Source organism: Myxocyprinus asiaticus, chromosome 48, assembly GCF_019703515.2.
Source record: "Myxocyprinus asiaticus isolate MX2 ecotype Aquarium Trade chromosome 48, UBuf_Myxa_2, whole genome shotgun sequence".
Taxonomy (NCBI): Eukaryota; Metazoa; Chordata; class Actinopteri; order Cypriniformes; family Catostomidae; genus Myxocyprinus; species Myxocyprinus asiaticus.
This window is the reverse complement of record NC_059391.1, coordinates 23,637,822-23,653,765: the sequence shown is the minus strand read 5'-3', so window position 1 is coordinate 23,653,765 and position 15,944 is coordinate 23,637,822.

Sequence of the window (15,944 nt, the reverse complement as noted above, 5' to 3'; positions counted from 1 at the left end):
TTAATCAATGTCTTTGAAGTGATCCAGTTGGTTTTGAGTGAGAACAGACCAAAATGTCCTTGTGGTGGCATAGTGACTCGCCTCAATCCGGGTGGCGGAGGACAAATCTCAGTTGCCTCTGCGTCTGAGACTGCCAATCCGTGCATCTTATCACGTGGCTTGTTGAGCGCGTTACCGCGGAGACATAGCGTGTGTGGAGGCTCACTCTATTCTCCGCGGCATCCACGCACAACTCACCACGTGCCCCACCGAGAGCGAGAACCACATTATAGCGACCACGAGGAAGTTACCCCATGTGACTCTACCCTCCCTAGCAACCAGCCAATTTAGTTGCTTAGGAGACCTGGCCGGAGTCACTCAGCACGCCCTGGATTGGAACTCGCGACTCCAGGGGTGGTAGTCAGCGTCTTTACTTGCTGAGCAACCCAGGCCCCCTATTTTGATGGTTTTTAAAGGGTTTTGGACACTTTACAGTGTCTGAAACAGCAAAACACCAGCTTGAACCATCTAAGACCAGCAAACCACAATAACTTTGCTTAAGATGTGTCTTTTGTAGCAGGGTTAACACATCATAATAGACAACACACTAATTCTAATCACGCATTTTTATCAAGGATTAAAAGTATGCAAATTGGGACACAGCAATATGGTTTTACAGTAGTGACAATAAATCTAGTCAGATACATGGGCTCCTGAAATGTAGTAACTATGGTTACCATGGCAAGTTTTTGTAAGGGAAATTAAGCTCTGAGCAGGAGCGAGACTGTTGGCATGTTGAAATGGATCAGAATATTCTTTCTTATGCATAGCCCCACAAAAGTAAATGTTAAAAATATTTCTGACTTCTCTCTCTGACTTCGAATCCAAACCACGCTCAGTAATTGGTTGGTGATGGCGGCCACTTTAATGGCGCCGCGCCAGTGGGATTGATTGGCAGCAAAGTCACGCCCACATGCTCAGCATGTGTTGCTACGTGGGGCCCCAGCCGTGGCCACACTTCATGTCAATTAAGGCCCAATTAGGGAGCCATGTTCTGCTAATTATGGCACGCTTCACATTCCCAGAATAAAGTGAGCGTGTGTTTACTGAGATAAATAAAGACACGGGCTGCCAAGGTGAGCCGACCTTAATCAGATTTTCAGAGCTTTCTCTGTGTAATGTGTGTGTGTGTGTGTGTGTTTATAAAGTTTATATTCTCTCCACTGTGGTAGAAACAGAGGGTGTAATTACACGATTCGGCCTTTTGATGGCAGTGTTGTAACGTGGCTTGTGAAAAAGGGCGCCAATTCCCTGTCTGATTTTCTTCCTATTTGACAAATAATGAAATCAGGGAGGGTTGCTTCATGCAGGGAGGTTGTCTGCGTGTGCGAGTGAGTGAGTGAGTGTGTGTGCGTATATGTTTATACTACATTGTGGGGACCAAATGTCCCCACAAGGATAGTAAAACCTGAGATCACCTACCTTGTGGGCCTAGCCAGCGGTCCCCATGAGGCAAATGGCTTAGTAAACATACTAAACTATGTTTTTTTTGAAAATGTAAAAATGCAAAAAGGTTTCTGTGAGGGTTAGGTTTAGGGGATATAAATTATCGTTAGATCCGTATAAAATCCATAAAATACATGGAAGTCTATGGAGAGTCCCCACAATGATTTAAAAAACAAGTTTGTGTGTGTGTGTGTGTGTGTGTGTGTGTGAGTGTGAGAGAGAGAGAGGGTGTTAAGTATGTCTACATATGTGGACTGCTTTATCTGTTCAGGTGTGTAAGCAAATTTGGATGAAATAGGGTGACCATATTCTGGTTTTCCAAAAAGAGGACACCTTTTTTTTTCCGCCTGGGGTGGGGTGGAATAATAGGGTTCAAAACAGTGTTACTATGAATCAGAACACACACGTACACACACATATATAACATTTCCAACATTCTTTTGAATGTCCATGTACTAAAATAAAAACTGATGCCATGAATGTACCTTCATTTACCATTATTTTGAATGGCCATGGGAAATGAAGCAATGTGATAACAGTTTTACCTGGTTGCAAATAGTAGTCCGTTAATTTACCTGATGAACTTTTACCTTTTGCTGACACTTTATGCTTCGCAGCGCTAATGTGTGCTTCTAAATCACTTGCACCTTTATTAGCAACTGACACATAAGTGCCAGCTTTACATGTCATACACTCTGCTTCCCACGGATCTTGACCTGGACGAAAGCATGGGAATTGTTTGTGCAAGTCTTCTGTAAATTTACACTTTCGTTTCGGCATTGTTTCCACTCAGCTGTCATTTGCTGCTACTGTCAAGCTGTTTGACGCCGAACACAACAGCGTTTCGCGTGTTCGCGGAGAGATTGACCTGCAGGAATTTGGCCAATAGTTGCTGCAAGCCTCTTATAATCGACCAATTGGTGTGAGAGAAGGCGAGAAATTACAAAGAGGGGTTACAGCAAAGCAAATATGTGCGCACACACAATGTATTAGACCAGATGCACATCATAATGCAACTAAAGCCGAATCCCGGACATTTTCGCAAATTTAGAAATCCCGGCCGGATGCTTTTTTAAGGTCCGAAAAAGAGGACATGTCTGGAAAAAAGAGGGCGGTACGGTCACCCTAGGATGAAATGTTGTGTAATCGCCAGACAGTATTCAGTATTCCATATAACAAATATATCTATATATTATTTGTATATATAGATATATATCTATAGATTCATGTGCTGTCTTAATAAAATTTTCTCAGCACAGTGTAATTTGAGATTTTTTTTTTCCCCCTTTTTTCAGTTTGCCAGACACACTTACAGCTTTAACCATAAAAAGAAATACATAGAGGAGAGACAGATGGCTGGTTTAAGGTAAATTAATAGACAAATAGAGCGTTTGAGAGATGGGAAAAGAGAAAACCAAAGATAACAGAGGAGATGAGTGTAAAAAAAGGGTTAAATTTGACTTTACCTGTCTCTCCGGCACGTCCTCGTTCCACCACTTAGATTGACTTTGTTCCGAGTAAGATTCACTTAATCACTCGACAAAAATTCTCTGTGGTTCCTTCGCAACAGATTATGTGTGCTATAATTCACCCAAAAATGAAAATCACCCTCGTGTCATTCCAGACCCATATGACTTGTTTCTTCCATGGATCGCATAAATATATTCCTATTCACTTTTATTGCATATTGTTTTCTATACAATGAAGTGAGTTTAATTTTTGCTTGAGCTATCCCTTTAAAACTATATTGCACTTGGTGTCACAGCTAATGGTTAATCTTTTCTAGTCTTAAGCTGTGTCCCAAATGACGCACTATCCACAATGTACTTACAATATACACTATGCACTGTCATATAGTGTATGAATATTGAAAGTGTAGTATCACCCAAATGGAACACTTAACGTTTGTTTTCTACACAGACGCATTCGCGTTTAACAGCTGACATGACATTTCAAACACATGCGCTAGCTTTAGCACGTTAGCCGACCTCAGTCAGAGACTATATGAGAGACGTGCCACTTCTATTAAAATGAATGGTAGAAATTGGAATGCCCAGCGGTCAAAGGATGTAGAAAGGAAGTCCCGCCGTACAGGTAAAAGAGCCAGTCACCTTTTAGAGACAGACATTGCCTTTCAATCAAATCAAGAACACGCATGCACATTAGCTATTCAAGCCGCTAAAAGTTTGTTTTTTAGTGTAATCTGAGGTGAGAATGCACAATTTATGATACTATAAACAATTTTTACTGCTGATTTGAAATATTTTCTTTGATCATAATCTTGACTAACCATTTTGGAGATATCTGCCTTTCCCCATTCAAGTAGATAGGAGCTGCACTGGCATGCCGCTTGTTTACATTGAAAGATATCTGCCAGGGTGTGTTCTAAAGATGGCAGCCGAGTGACCTGATTTGCTGAAAAGATTTAGCTTCAGTTCAACACTTCTATCGCAAACAATGTACATATTCACACAGCGTGAGGTGATGGTAAAGCTTACATTTTATACGGTTATACAGCTCAACGGCTTAAATTTTCACATAAGTTCCAGTTTGTTGCTACATTCTCCATTTTTTACAATTGTTTTGTCAAACCGAGAGTGTTGAGTGCATGAAGTATCCAACATTACACACTCCATTTTGACGGTTGAAGAGGTGCTTCGTCCAGGCACTCATAGTACACTTCTTTTTGTTGCATTTTCAATGTTAACATACTACTCACACTTCTTGCACAATAAAATGCCATAGAATAGTGCAGAGGTGTGTGGTTTGGGATGCCCCTTTAGACTTGAGATGAATCTATGCCTGTGAGACTGGCCCCTTCATTGGTCATTTTTATGGCTAGTCTTATGTAATATGTCAGACTGATCATCAACAGCACTAGCAGCTGATATTGATCATACTCATTTCTTTTTAGTACACAAGAGCTTAATTATCTGGAAGGGGGAACCGGAGGAAGTGCTCTGTGATTGAGCTGGGAATAATCCACCAACAAAGCTTAATCTTGATCTGTAACAGTCCTCGATCTGTCACCTGGATTCTGTATCATCTGTTATGTGGTCTAAGGAAGGTGTCCTTGCTCACAACGCTATGGGATCAGTTGTGTTGTTTAAGTTACCTGGAGTTAGCGGTAAAGATATTACAGAATATGGCCTGCTTACAAATGCTATAATAGTAATTTCTTTACAGTTGTGTACATGATTAGAAATATATTTGCTCATTTCTGAAGAAAATGTTTGTCATATTTTCCTATGCAAAATTTGCAGCTACAGTAATAGTGATGTTTGCCTTAGCTATCACCACTAATTGCCGTTTGAAAGTATTTTTAACATCAAATAACATGTTTTTGACACCGGTGAGTTCGCAATAGGCTAGAGGTGCTGCATCTAAGACATTTTCACTTCAAAGATGCTGATGAAGGGTTTGTGTTAAAATGAGTCTACTGACAACTAAGGGATCTAAATCAGTTTCCTGGTATGTATTTTCAATGCTGGCTGTATTTTCTTTTATGAGTTTTTTGATTGGAACAATATACAGCAGAAAAAGCTCCTGAAATTTCTAACTTTGACAATAAATTGAGAAGATCCACACTTCACCTTTAAGCAATCTTTAGTAAAGAAAAATCATAAACTTCTCTGAGATTAAGGTACATCTTTCATAAACTTTTCTTATAAACGAATCGTAACATTTCTTTGATTGGGGTCCCTATTTCGATACACCTTTCGACAAATATATATATATATATATATATATATATAGAACAGGGTATGTTTTTCTTTACATCTGTCATAAATTTATGATGTAAACAAATCATAACATTTCTAAGATTAGGGTCTATTTTACGGAAAAAGTTCTGAGATTTTAATTACATCTTTAATAAACTTCAAATCGTAAATTATTTCTAAGATCTGGGTTTATCTTTCATAACATACAGTATTTCATTACTACTTTTGTAAACAAATAAAACATTTCTTAGATTAGGGCAAATTTTTCTTTACATCTTTCATAATCAAATTGTAACTTTCTACGATTGAAGTATTTCGTAACATCTTTCGCGACATCTTTCGCAAACAAGTTTAGGCTACATGTTTTCATTATATCTGTCATAAACCTCTTTTGTTAAGAAATCATAACATTTCTTTCTAAGATTGGGATCTACCTTTTGTAAACATTTTCCATTAACAAATCGTAAAATCGATTGGTGTCCGTCTTTGGTAATATATTGTAAACATTGTTTTAAAATAAATCGGGGGTCATAGTTAATAACATCTTTCGTAACAGCTATCGAAACATCTTACGGATACATTTCATAAACATTCTTATTTTTTTAAACTGGGGTTCATAATTTGCTACATCTTTCATAAACATTTTACTTAAATCGCAGATATTTCTTTCCAAGATTGTCGAGGTCAAGGTCAACATTTTTCGTAACATACTTTGTAGACAAATCATATACATTTCTTAGATTTAAGGAACAGTTTTATTTACATCTTTCATTAATATCTTTTGTAAACTAATCTTAAATGTATTGATTTCTTAGATTGGGGTCCATCTTTTGTAAACAATTTGTACACCACTTCTTCCCAAGACTGGGGTCTGTCTTTGGTAACATCTTTAAACATATCATACATTTTCTTCTTCTAAAACTAGAGTTTATAATTCGTAAACTCTTTCATAAACATTTTAAATGAAAAAAAAAAAAAGATAGACATTCCTTTCTGAGATTGTGGTTGAGTTCAACTTCCACTTCTGTTTATCTAGCAAATCATTGTCCAGAAAGTCTTAACGTTTTCCTGTGTAGTTTCAGCAGGTGTGAAAAACTTTTGTGTACTTAGATGGGCTTTTTGATTCATCCACAAGCATATGGATGCCTGTTTGCGCAAAGATGAAGGATAAATCACAGCAATCTATGTCACTATCTTGTAAAACCAAACTAACCTCCGCAACTCTGCCAGCTGTTTTACGTGTCTCCATTCTAAGTCAGCTCACTTCAAAATTGTCTGTTGCTAATTGTGACCGACAGCTTTGCAACAGCAAGTGGGTGTTTTGCGGCGTGTACAGTGCATCTGTGGCGGATCAGTATGCTCGCAGGGGCTTGTTTTTGAAACCTGTGTTACTGATAATAAGCTCAATGTCAAAGAACGGCACACACTTTCTATTTGTGTTTATTGCTTTATACGAGGTGTCGCCTGTCTGTCTTGCAGGTGTCTATGTGATCTTACATATGTTTGACTGCAATTTTGATGTTTTTACACATTCCAAACGGTATTTTTTAGAATTATTTTGACTGACAGGCCCAAAGGCAGACAGGCAATTCTAATCAGACAGACAAGCATGAGAAAGGCTTGAGACAGTGTAAACTTATGTACCCTCTCCAGTAGCGTACCACAAATCTTAAAGAGATAGTTCACCCCAAACAGAGAATTCTCTTAACATTTACTCAACCTCATTCCGTCTCAAATTCAAATGATTTTTTTTTTTTTGGCTGCAGAACACAAGTTAAGATATTTTGAAGGATGCACAATGTGTTTTTGTCCATACAGTGTAAGTCAATGGGGTCCAAAACATTCAAGCTCCAAAAAGCACATAAAGGCAACATAAAAGTAATCCATACGATTTAAGTGGTTTAATTCATGTCTTCTGAAACGATACGATCACCTTGGGGGGAGAAACAGACCAAATTTAAGTCTGTGTAATAAACACAAGATGTCAGCTGAGGAAGTGTTTAATACATGTTGCGCATCACCTCTGTCTTTCGGAGCATGCATAAAACACGGAGGCCAACTGTAGTCCTATTTAATGTGTATACATGGTGGACGAAGCCGAACTACAATGGCATTATCTAAGTCTATTAGTCTGACTTTGCAAAAATTGGACTAGTACAATTTCAGTCGGACTAAAGCATTGATGACATTTTAAAAAGAGAAATTATTGTTTTAGTCCTACTGAAATCTTTTACAGTGCATGTAAACATAGTGAGTGCTTCTTACTCTCAATCTCTTCTCTAGGGCCAGTGATAGTACATAAAATGATTTGATTTGTAGAACTGCTAGGTGAGCCAGAGATTTAAATGGTAACTTGACTCTAAGAGTGGCTGCAACATGGCCAGCGCACGCTCCTGACATTACACACACACACACACACACACACACACACACATACAGTATGCTGCTGACGGTCGTCTTGTCTGCTGTGTCATTTTGGCTTGATCTCGGAAGCTCCTTACTGCAAATCAAATCTATTCTGGCCATGTCTCTGCATCTAACAGAATAAACAGCTTGCACTTTCCTCCTTCATCCATCCACAGATTACTTAGTGGAAGCGAATGAAAAGCCATTTCTTTTAAAGTGATGCACTTCCCAGGGAAACCAGACAGGAAAGGACAGGAAACCCAGAGGGGAAAGAGAGAGAGATGGAAAGGGTGTTTCCTTTTGTCATTATAATAAGTGGCCACACTTCACACTTCACCTGTAAGCAATCAGTCTGTCAAACTCACAGGAAGTATTGCTTCCAATGTCAGCCATGTCACAACACATCAAACTTGGCATGACCCATCAAGCTTCCAAATCTTAACCACTAAGAGAGTAACATGCTACACTTTTTCCAGATAAGTGCGCCACAAAGCGCTGAATTCCTTCACCCAGCATCAGTTCTGCATCTCCGTCTCTGATCGACTGCCATTCCTTAACCATCAACAGCTGCCATATGCTCTCCCAGCGGTCATCTCCTGCTGTAAACAATTGCTAAATTTTGACAGATGTTCAGTGGCCACGATCTCGGACCCTGTCTAACCATATCACAGTGCTCTGGACACAGTTCCACGCTCTGACAGGTGAACTCTTACCCCTCCTTCCTCTATTATAATTACAGAGTGAATAGATTTAAAGATCAGACTGTTTAAAGCGGCCCTGAATCGACGCCTGTGTCGGGGGCTCTATTGTCCTCGGAGCTGCATTGTGACACCAGCTGTGCTGAAAAGGCCACAGCTTTCCTGCCATTTCTCATAATGGAATTTTTAGTTAAAGGACAGGAAAATAATAAGCGGAGTTCACTGTGGAAAGCGCATGCCGTTTGTCTTCGCAGCTGAGCTGTCGTCGGTAGGACAAACGTTGGTTAATCGTGATAGAGAGACAGGGCTGCTCTTTTCACTCTCACACACTTACACCCACACATGACACCGGCAAATGCGAGCTTGAAGTCTACTCAGTGTATTAGCAAAAAAAGGATGGAAAGTTATAGAGAGAGAGAGAGAGACAGACAGGCAGGCAGGTAGACGTCTAGAGTCAGATAGATACTCTGATAGATTGATGGCTAGACAGACAGACATACAGCCAGACAGTTAGACTGATACTAAGACAGACGGACGGACGGACGGATGGACTGATTGATTGATTGTATATCTATCAGACAGAGTCAGATAGATGCTTAGACAGACAGCCAGACGTCCAGACAGTTAGATAGATACTCAGACAGATAGATGGCTGGATAGACAGACAGACTTACTGACTGACTGACTGACTGATTGCAGGGGCGGGGTCAGAAGGGTGGCACGGGGTGGTAGCTACCACCCTTAAAGTGAGCTTTGCTTCCCAACTTGCCACCCAAACTCGGACCTTGATTGCATCCTGGAGACAGTGCACAACGGCTTAACCCCTCCATGTCGCGCATAGTCCATAACAATAGTCTGCCCATGTCTAGCAGGACACAGCGTTCCACCTCAGTAGACAACCCCCCCCTCCCCCCCCCAGGCAGTTTTACATGGGACGCGATGGATGGTAGGCTTTGCTTGCGATCTTGCCGCTTCTCGTTTGTACAGGCGTTTTCCATTCAAGAAACACACCAGAAGTGCAATAATGCCACCCACTGCTTCAGCACAGTTACTGCATCTATGAGGTGATTACTGTAATTATTATATTAGTTTTCATGTAAGTGATTGCACGTAAATTAAATGGCACTTATTTTTTTATAAAATGTTATAACTATAAATATTGTAATTAACATAAATAGCTTATGTAAATTTATAATATCAAGGATAAACAATGTAGGCTAATTGTAAATACTGATAGCATCTTGCCACCTGTCTCCATTTGATGAGTTCTGCATTTTCTTTAATGACTGAAAAACAAGTTACATCATATTTGTATTGGCAAATTGGTATAGTATAAATAACATCACATCAATAATTAAAATGGGAGGGCTACAAATGAACATTCAAATCCACAAAACACTCCGCCTGGGCAATTGTATTTTCTGTTTATCAAAAGTTGATGTTTCAGACACCTGTTGCAGAGGAGAAAATCAAAGTATATGGTCCATGGCCCATTTGTATACATCGCACTGTCGTCTATTTTTCAATCATAAGCTATATATATTTCATATATATTTCCGTAGTCTATTTTCACCTGGTACACCGACTTGTCCACTCACAGTTTTCCATGAAGCGGTTTTCCTATTTATGTCTCTATAAATGCTCAAAGAAACGTGATTTGTCAGGAGGAAATTCAGCAACAGCGAGTATATTCTTCTCCATGTTGTTTTTGACTACATAAAAGCTAAGTGCAATTTGATTGGTTGTAAATAATTTCAGCTCTGATTGGCCAGTGACAAGTGGCAACCGCAGACAGATAAAATATTTTTATCTTGCGTGGTATGCGGTGCAAGCAGTCGTGCACAACAAAGCAGCAGGTTTCTCGTGAATGAGCTCGGAAAGCGGTGCCGCTTTGACTGCCGCCTCCGTTTTGCCGCCTGCCACCTCTCTTCCATTGAAAGTGAATAGAGAGCGCAGTGACCGCGTCCCATGTAAAACTGCCTTTAATGAATCTTATGCTTTAGTAGGTAGTATGAGGATCATACTGTAATATCATCATGTCATTGCTTTTAGACCAATTCACAAATCAGATATTCTACATATGGAAAATTGTAATTTGACTATTTATTTTGTGCGTTTGAACTAAACTGAGCAGTTTACGCTCACTGCCTCAAATTTACCTCTACAGCAGAGTCCCAGCAGGAGCAGGTTCCTGCTCAAGGGCTCTTCAACACATCGGAGGAGATGAATTTTAACAGCTCTGTCTCCTGAGCTCCTGCTGCCCTAACTCATTAATGTTGTTAATCCTGACAATGCAACTGCAATAAAGCTATGCAGTCTGTCTTCCATCCATCCATCCATCCATCCATCCACCACCCCTTATTTTGCTACCCCATGTATAAAATCCTGGACAGGCCCCTAATTGATTGATTGACTGACAGACAGTTAAATAGACACAGTACTCAGACAGATAGACAGACAGATAGATATAGACAGATAGACAGACAGATAGATATAGACAGATAGACAGACAGATAGATAGATACAGATAGACAGATAGACAGACAGACAGACAGATAGATAGATATAGACAGACAGACAGATGAATGGACAGATTGACAAACAATCAGACAAACGGATGGATAGACCGACAGATTGACAGACAGTTGGATGGCCAGACAGTCAGTTAGACAAAGGTTTGTGTATGTCATTCTGTGCTGATCAAGCCAAAATCCAGGAGTTTTAATTTACACTTTTCTAAGCGTTTTTCTCCATGCGGCAGGCCGACTGTGTAAACCTGCATTAGTTTAGAATAAAAAGCTCTCTGACAGAGTGTAAAGAACGGATGATTAAACACAAACCCTTTTGGAGGAGAGACTTTTCGGGGCTGAGAGTCTCCAGCGGTTGTCTGATCCTGCGCCTCACTCAGGGAAAAAGCAGATTTAATTAAAGCAGAATTAAAGAGCATTGTTATTTTGATTGAAGACACCCGGCTCCTCTCCTCCACTCTCTCTTCTCCCGGCTGTCCCGGATTCGAGTTGAAGGGGTTCATCGTCGACGGTTTACTTGAGTACATAACATGCATCTAATGATTTCTTCTCCTGAGCACGTGTGCAAACACATGCAGGTCTTACTCTCTGTTTGTTTGAGGAACACAAACACTGTCATTTTTGCTATAAAGTTTGAGACTAATGCTGTATTATTGGAAAATGAGAAAAGCCTGAACTACACACAGACTGGCACGATATTAGAAGATAATTACATTTCGGTAGAGTGTATGGCAGAAAAGAATGGAAAGAGAGACAGAAGGGACGACAGAACCTGAATCATCAACATCCAGACTTCAAGAATTTCATGTCGATTTCTTCTAGTCCCCATCTACATGGCTTGGATGCATCCCTTCAGACCAGAAAACCCTGCTTCCCATTTTGCATACTATCTGTCCTAAATAGTATGCACAGAAGCACCATCCCAATTCATACCAAGGGGATACATTCCCCTCAGTCTTTTGAGGCAAGTGGGTTTTGAATGCACCTTGCAAAAATCTTTACTTGTATATTTGATAATTAAGCTTCACAAATATTGTAGGTACACAAAGTGTTTGTCTAAAATACTGTGACAGAAATCACACATTCACATTTGATGGTCTAAATTGGGTCAATCCAATCGATCAGCCCTTCCACAGATAACTTGCTTTGAACTGAAATTTCTGTCATCATCTAACCACCCACTTGACTTTTTCCCATGAAACACAAAAGGAGTTCACAATGTCAAAAGGAATAAAATGACATAATGTAGCTGCTATTTCCATAAAACAAAAATACATACTGATCAGTGGCTGTCCAGTTCAGTTGCAATTTTTTGTTTTGTTATTAAAATATAAATAAATAATGGTCGCAGCATTCCTTATGTACCCGGAGCTGCAATGCCTGACAAAAAATTGTCAAGATGGTAAACACCCTTACAAAAATCGAGAGTTCTGGCAAAGTTGCTGCAAACATGCTGCAAACATGTCACTGGAACTTCTGTGGAGAAGTCAACATCTTACAAATGTGAGTTGAATGCTTTACCATTACCCCACTTTGTATGAACATGTATATCATTCGATCCTCATTATGTGGAACTCAGCTTGTCTAACATGCTTAAGCTAGTAGCAACATATCAGAAACCTTTAAAACCTTATTTCCCTCAATTGAAAAACAGCAAATGCTTCTGTGTAGTCAAAATAACGTTAGTGTTCCATTTGATACAATGCTACCTTTTGAAAATGTATACACTAGATGGTGGTGCATGATTTAGTACACAATTTACAGTAGCCTACATAATTTGAGACAACTATACTGGCCAATTAAGGCAAAATGCAGTGACTACATCCGGCAACACTGAAACTAAGAAAAGCCTGTTGTCTAAAAGTGGATTTTGTTGTTCCTGTCATTCACTGCCATTTTTTTTACACTCCGTTTTCCATTAATCTGAGCATAGTTGAGCCAAACTGGCATGTGCCACAGGACAGATCATAGTCTAAGAGACCATATTTCTTTCTTAACTCTTTTGACAAAATGTGTTTTGCCAGTATAATTTTTATGCATATTAAAAGTTGGCAAATTGGGACGCAAGGACAGAGAGAGAGAAAAGGAGAGAGAGGGACAGTAATGAATAGTGTGTGTCCTGATAATTACATTAATGATTATTAGGCAGAGCTCAGGAGAAGGTGAGAGACTGAAAGAGAGAGAGAGAGAGAGAGAGAGAGGCGATCTGTCAGCTAACTTTGACAAATGGCTGTGCACTGGGGGCCACTGCTTGGAATATTAATTTACAAAATAAACTTTGAGGAAGGAGAGAGGGAAGTTTTGCAAAGAATAATGAAAAGCTGAATTTGTTTAACCTCCTGAAAAAAAAGAGCCTCCACTGCTTTGCAAGAATATACCAAATATGTTATATTTTTATCATTCATCTAATTGCATGGCATCACAGATGGGGATGATACTTTGAAACTGTAGCTTCCCAAGCCACAAGCTTTTCGTAATTTAAAGTATTGAGGTTACAGCCAAGCTACCCTTTTGAAAAAGTAAAGTGAAAAGTAAAGAAAAATGAAAAAAGTGACAACACTGAAGCTACTAATTTTAATCAAACTGATTACATAACATGGCAATTAATTAAATTAATCGCATATATAAACATTTGCTGAGAAATAATGTTTAAATAATTATAGTTATATTTACATAAGTATAAATATTATACATATTATAAATATAATCATAGCCCACAGCAATCTAATTTGCAATTGAATTCATAAATCTGTCCGAGATAGATTTATTATAAGGGCTTTTCCAAGGATGCTTCAATGTACACGTGCACGTTTTTTTTTTATGTCGCATGTTTTTTAAGTTACTGTGTCAAGATAAACATAGTTTGAAACTTAGAAAAACTCGTCTTGAGATCCCTGCAATCGGAATTGATTTTTGAACTCAAGTACACCTTCCTATCTTGTGCTGTCTGTCAGGCAAGCCAGAGTGTGTGTTTTGTTGTCTGTACAGCTGGAGTTCCGCTTACTGCCCAGAGCTGAAAACAGGTGGTACTTCAAGCTTTAATGAGATTGAAAGAGAAATAAGGAATAGCAGTAAGACTGCGAAGAAACCTGTGTTACATGAACTGCCCAAATGAACAACTTCCCAGTGCTACATATGAAAGAGAGGGCACTAGGGCTTGGTGATAAAACAATATCTATATTTATCTGAAAAAAAATAAAATAATCTTTGATGTTGATGATAACCTTTTGAGTAATGTTCTACATCTAGAAGATCAGGATCAGGTACATGTTGCTAAAAACTCGAGCAGTTCGGCAAAGTTATACACACAACTAGCTAGCTAACTGAATCACAATCATAAAATCAGCCAGTTATGAAGTGTTAATGTAATTGGTCCTACTTGACCCGCTCTGAGTGGGATTTGAACTGGGTCTCCGGCATGGGAGGCAGGTGCGCTAACGAGGAGGCTAAAGGCTACAGTCTTTAGTGACAATTGCTAGTGTGCCTCTTGAGGCCAGGGGAGTGAGGTTTACGCAGCTATCACGTACCAGTTGGCTCTCGTTAAACTAGCTGGCTAGCAGCTACATAAGCCCTGCTGTAGTGGAAACCAGTAATGAGGCTATGTAGCCGCTAGCTAGCTATCAGGCTAATATGATATTATTGTGTTTTGAACAAGACAGCAGTGAAAATGCAATGCATCTATCGACTGAACACTAGAGCAACTCCGACATAAACACCACTCCTGTTTATTTATGTACCATTTAGTTAAACGTTTTTTTTTTTTTCATGATCCATATCGCTGTAACAGACAAGAAAGAAAGTACTTCTACTACTTGTGATGTTTATTGGCGGTTGGCAATCCAGTTTATGGTGCCACCACCTACTGAGCTGGAGTGTTGAGTGCCACAAGAAAGTCTTTCAGTGGAGTGAAGCATCCGCTGAAGACGATGAAATTGGCGAAACTTCATCGAAAAGAGGTCACACACCATATGTTGGATTAAATCCTAAACTGAGTATACTTTTTGAAATTCAGATTAAAAGTTAGCTTCCCCTGTGGAGATTAATTGTAAGCAAACATGTTATGTTAACATTCATTCTTGAGGTCTAACAAACATGTGGAATGTATTTCCTCATAATGGAATGAAATGTAGTATATAGTGATAAATATTGATATCGAACAATATGAAAATAAAATATTGTGATAATATTTTGGCCACATAGTCCAGCCCTAGAGGGCACCTTGTTTTATTAATGCTTCTGTTCGATTGGTTATAAAGTTGCATGTCCAAGGCAATGTGAAAAAACAAATCCACCAGATGTTGCGTTGTCACTTTGTGCTACTTGGTGGAAAATAAAGCTGAAAGCTATTTCAATAAACACAACTGGGAAATTTATTTTCCCAAAATGTTGATACTGAACTCTGCAAATACAGTGAATGGTACAACAAAGACCAAAATGGCCAACCAACGTCATAAAAACGTAATGCAAATGTCAAAGGAATATGAAAAGCACTGAACATTTATTAGTGACCTTTAAAGAAGTCACGTGTCCATGATCCACCTTCACGATCAAATAATGGTTCAGATCTCGGTGCGTTGATTGGGTCGCTGTTCCATTCTGCCCTCTGCATCAACACCAAAATCTTCGACCCCACACAGCAGGTGTCCTTTCAGACAGTGATAACAGCAGCGAAACCCATCTGAACAACAACCTTTCCCACAAAACTCACCCACATAGTGGAGAACATCACCCAGTTTGATGCCAGGTGGCTGTCGACTGAAGACATTTAGCACATAAATCAAACTGCCGTTGGACTTATCAATAACAAGTCAATTAGCAGGCGGAGAGAGGCGCCAATCTCTAGGGGTCACCGCTTGTTTGTTAGATGGACATCTGCAGAGCTGTTTGCTTCGCCATGGCAACGGACCTGGCACTTTCTCTCTTTATTTCTGTCACTTTCTCTGTTTCTCTCATTTCTGAGCTCTGTGAAGAAGACAGGCTCTGGTGAGCCTAACTACTGCTTTATGGGAATAGTTTATGCAAGAATAAGAGTTCTGTCATCATTTACTCACCCTCATGTCCAAATTTATATGTTTTCTTACTTCTGTGGAACACAAAAGGTGCGA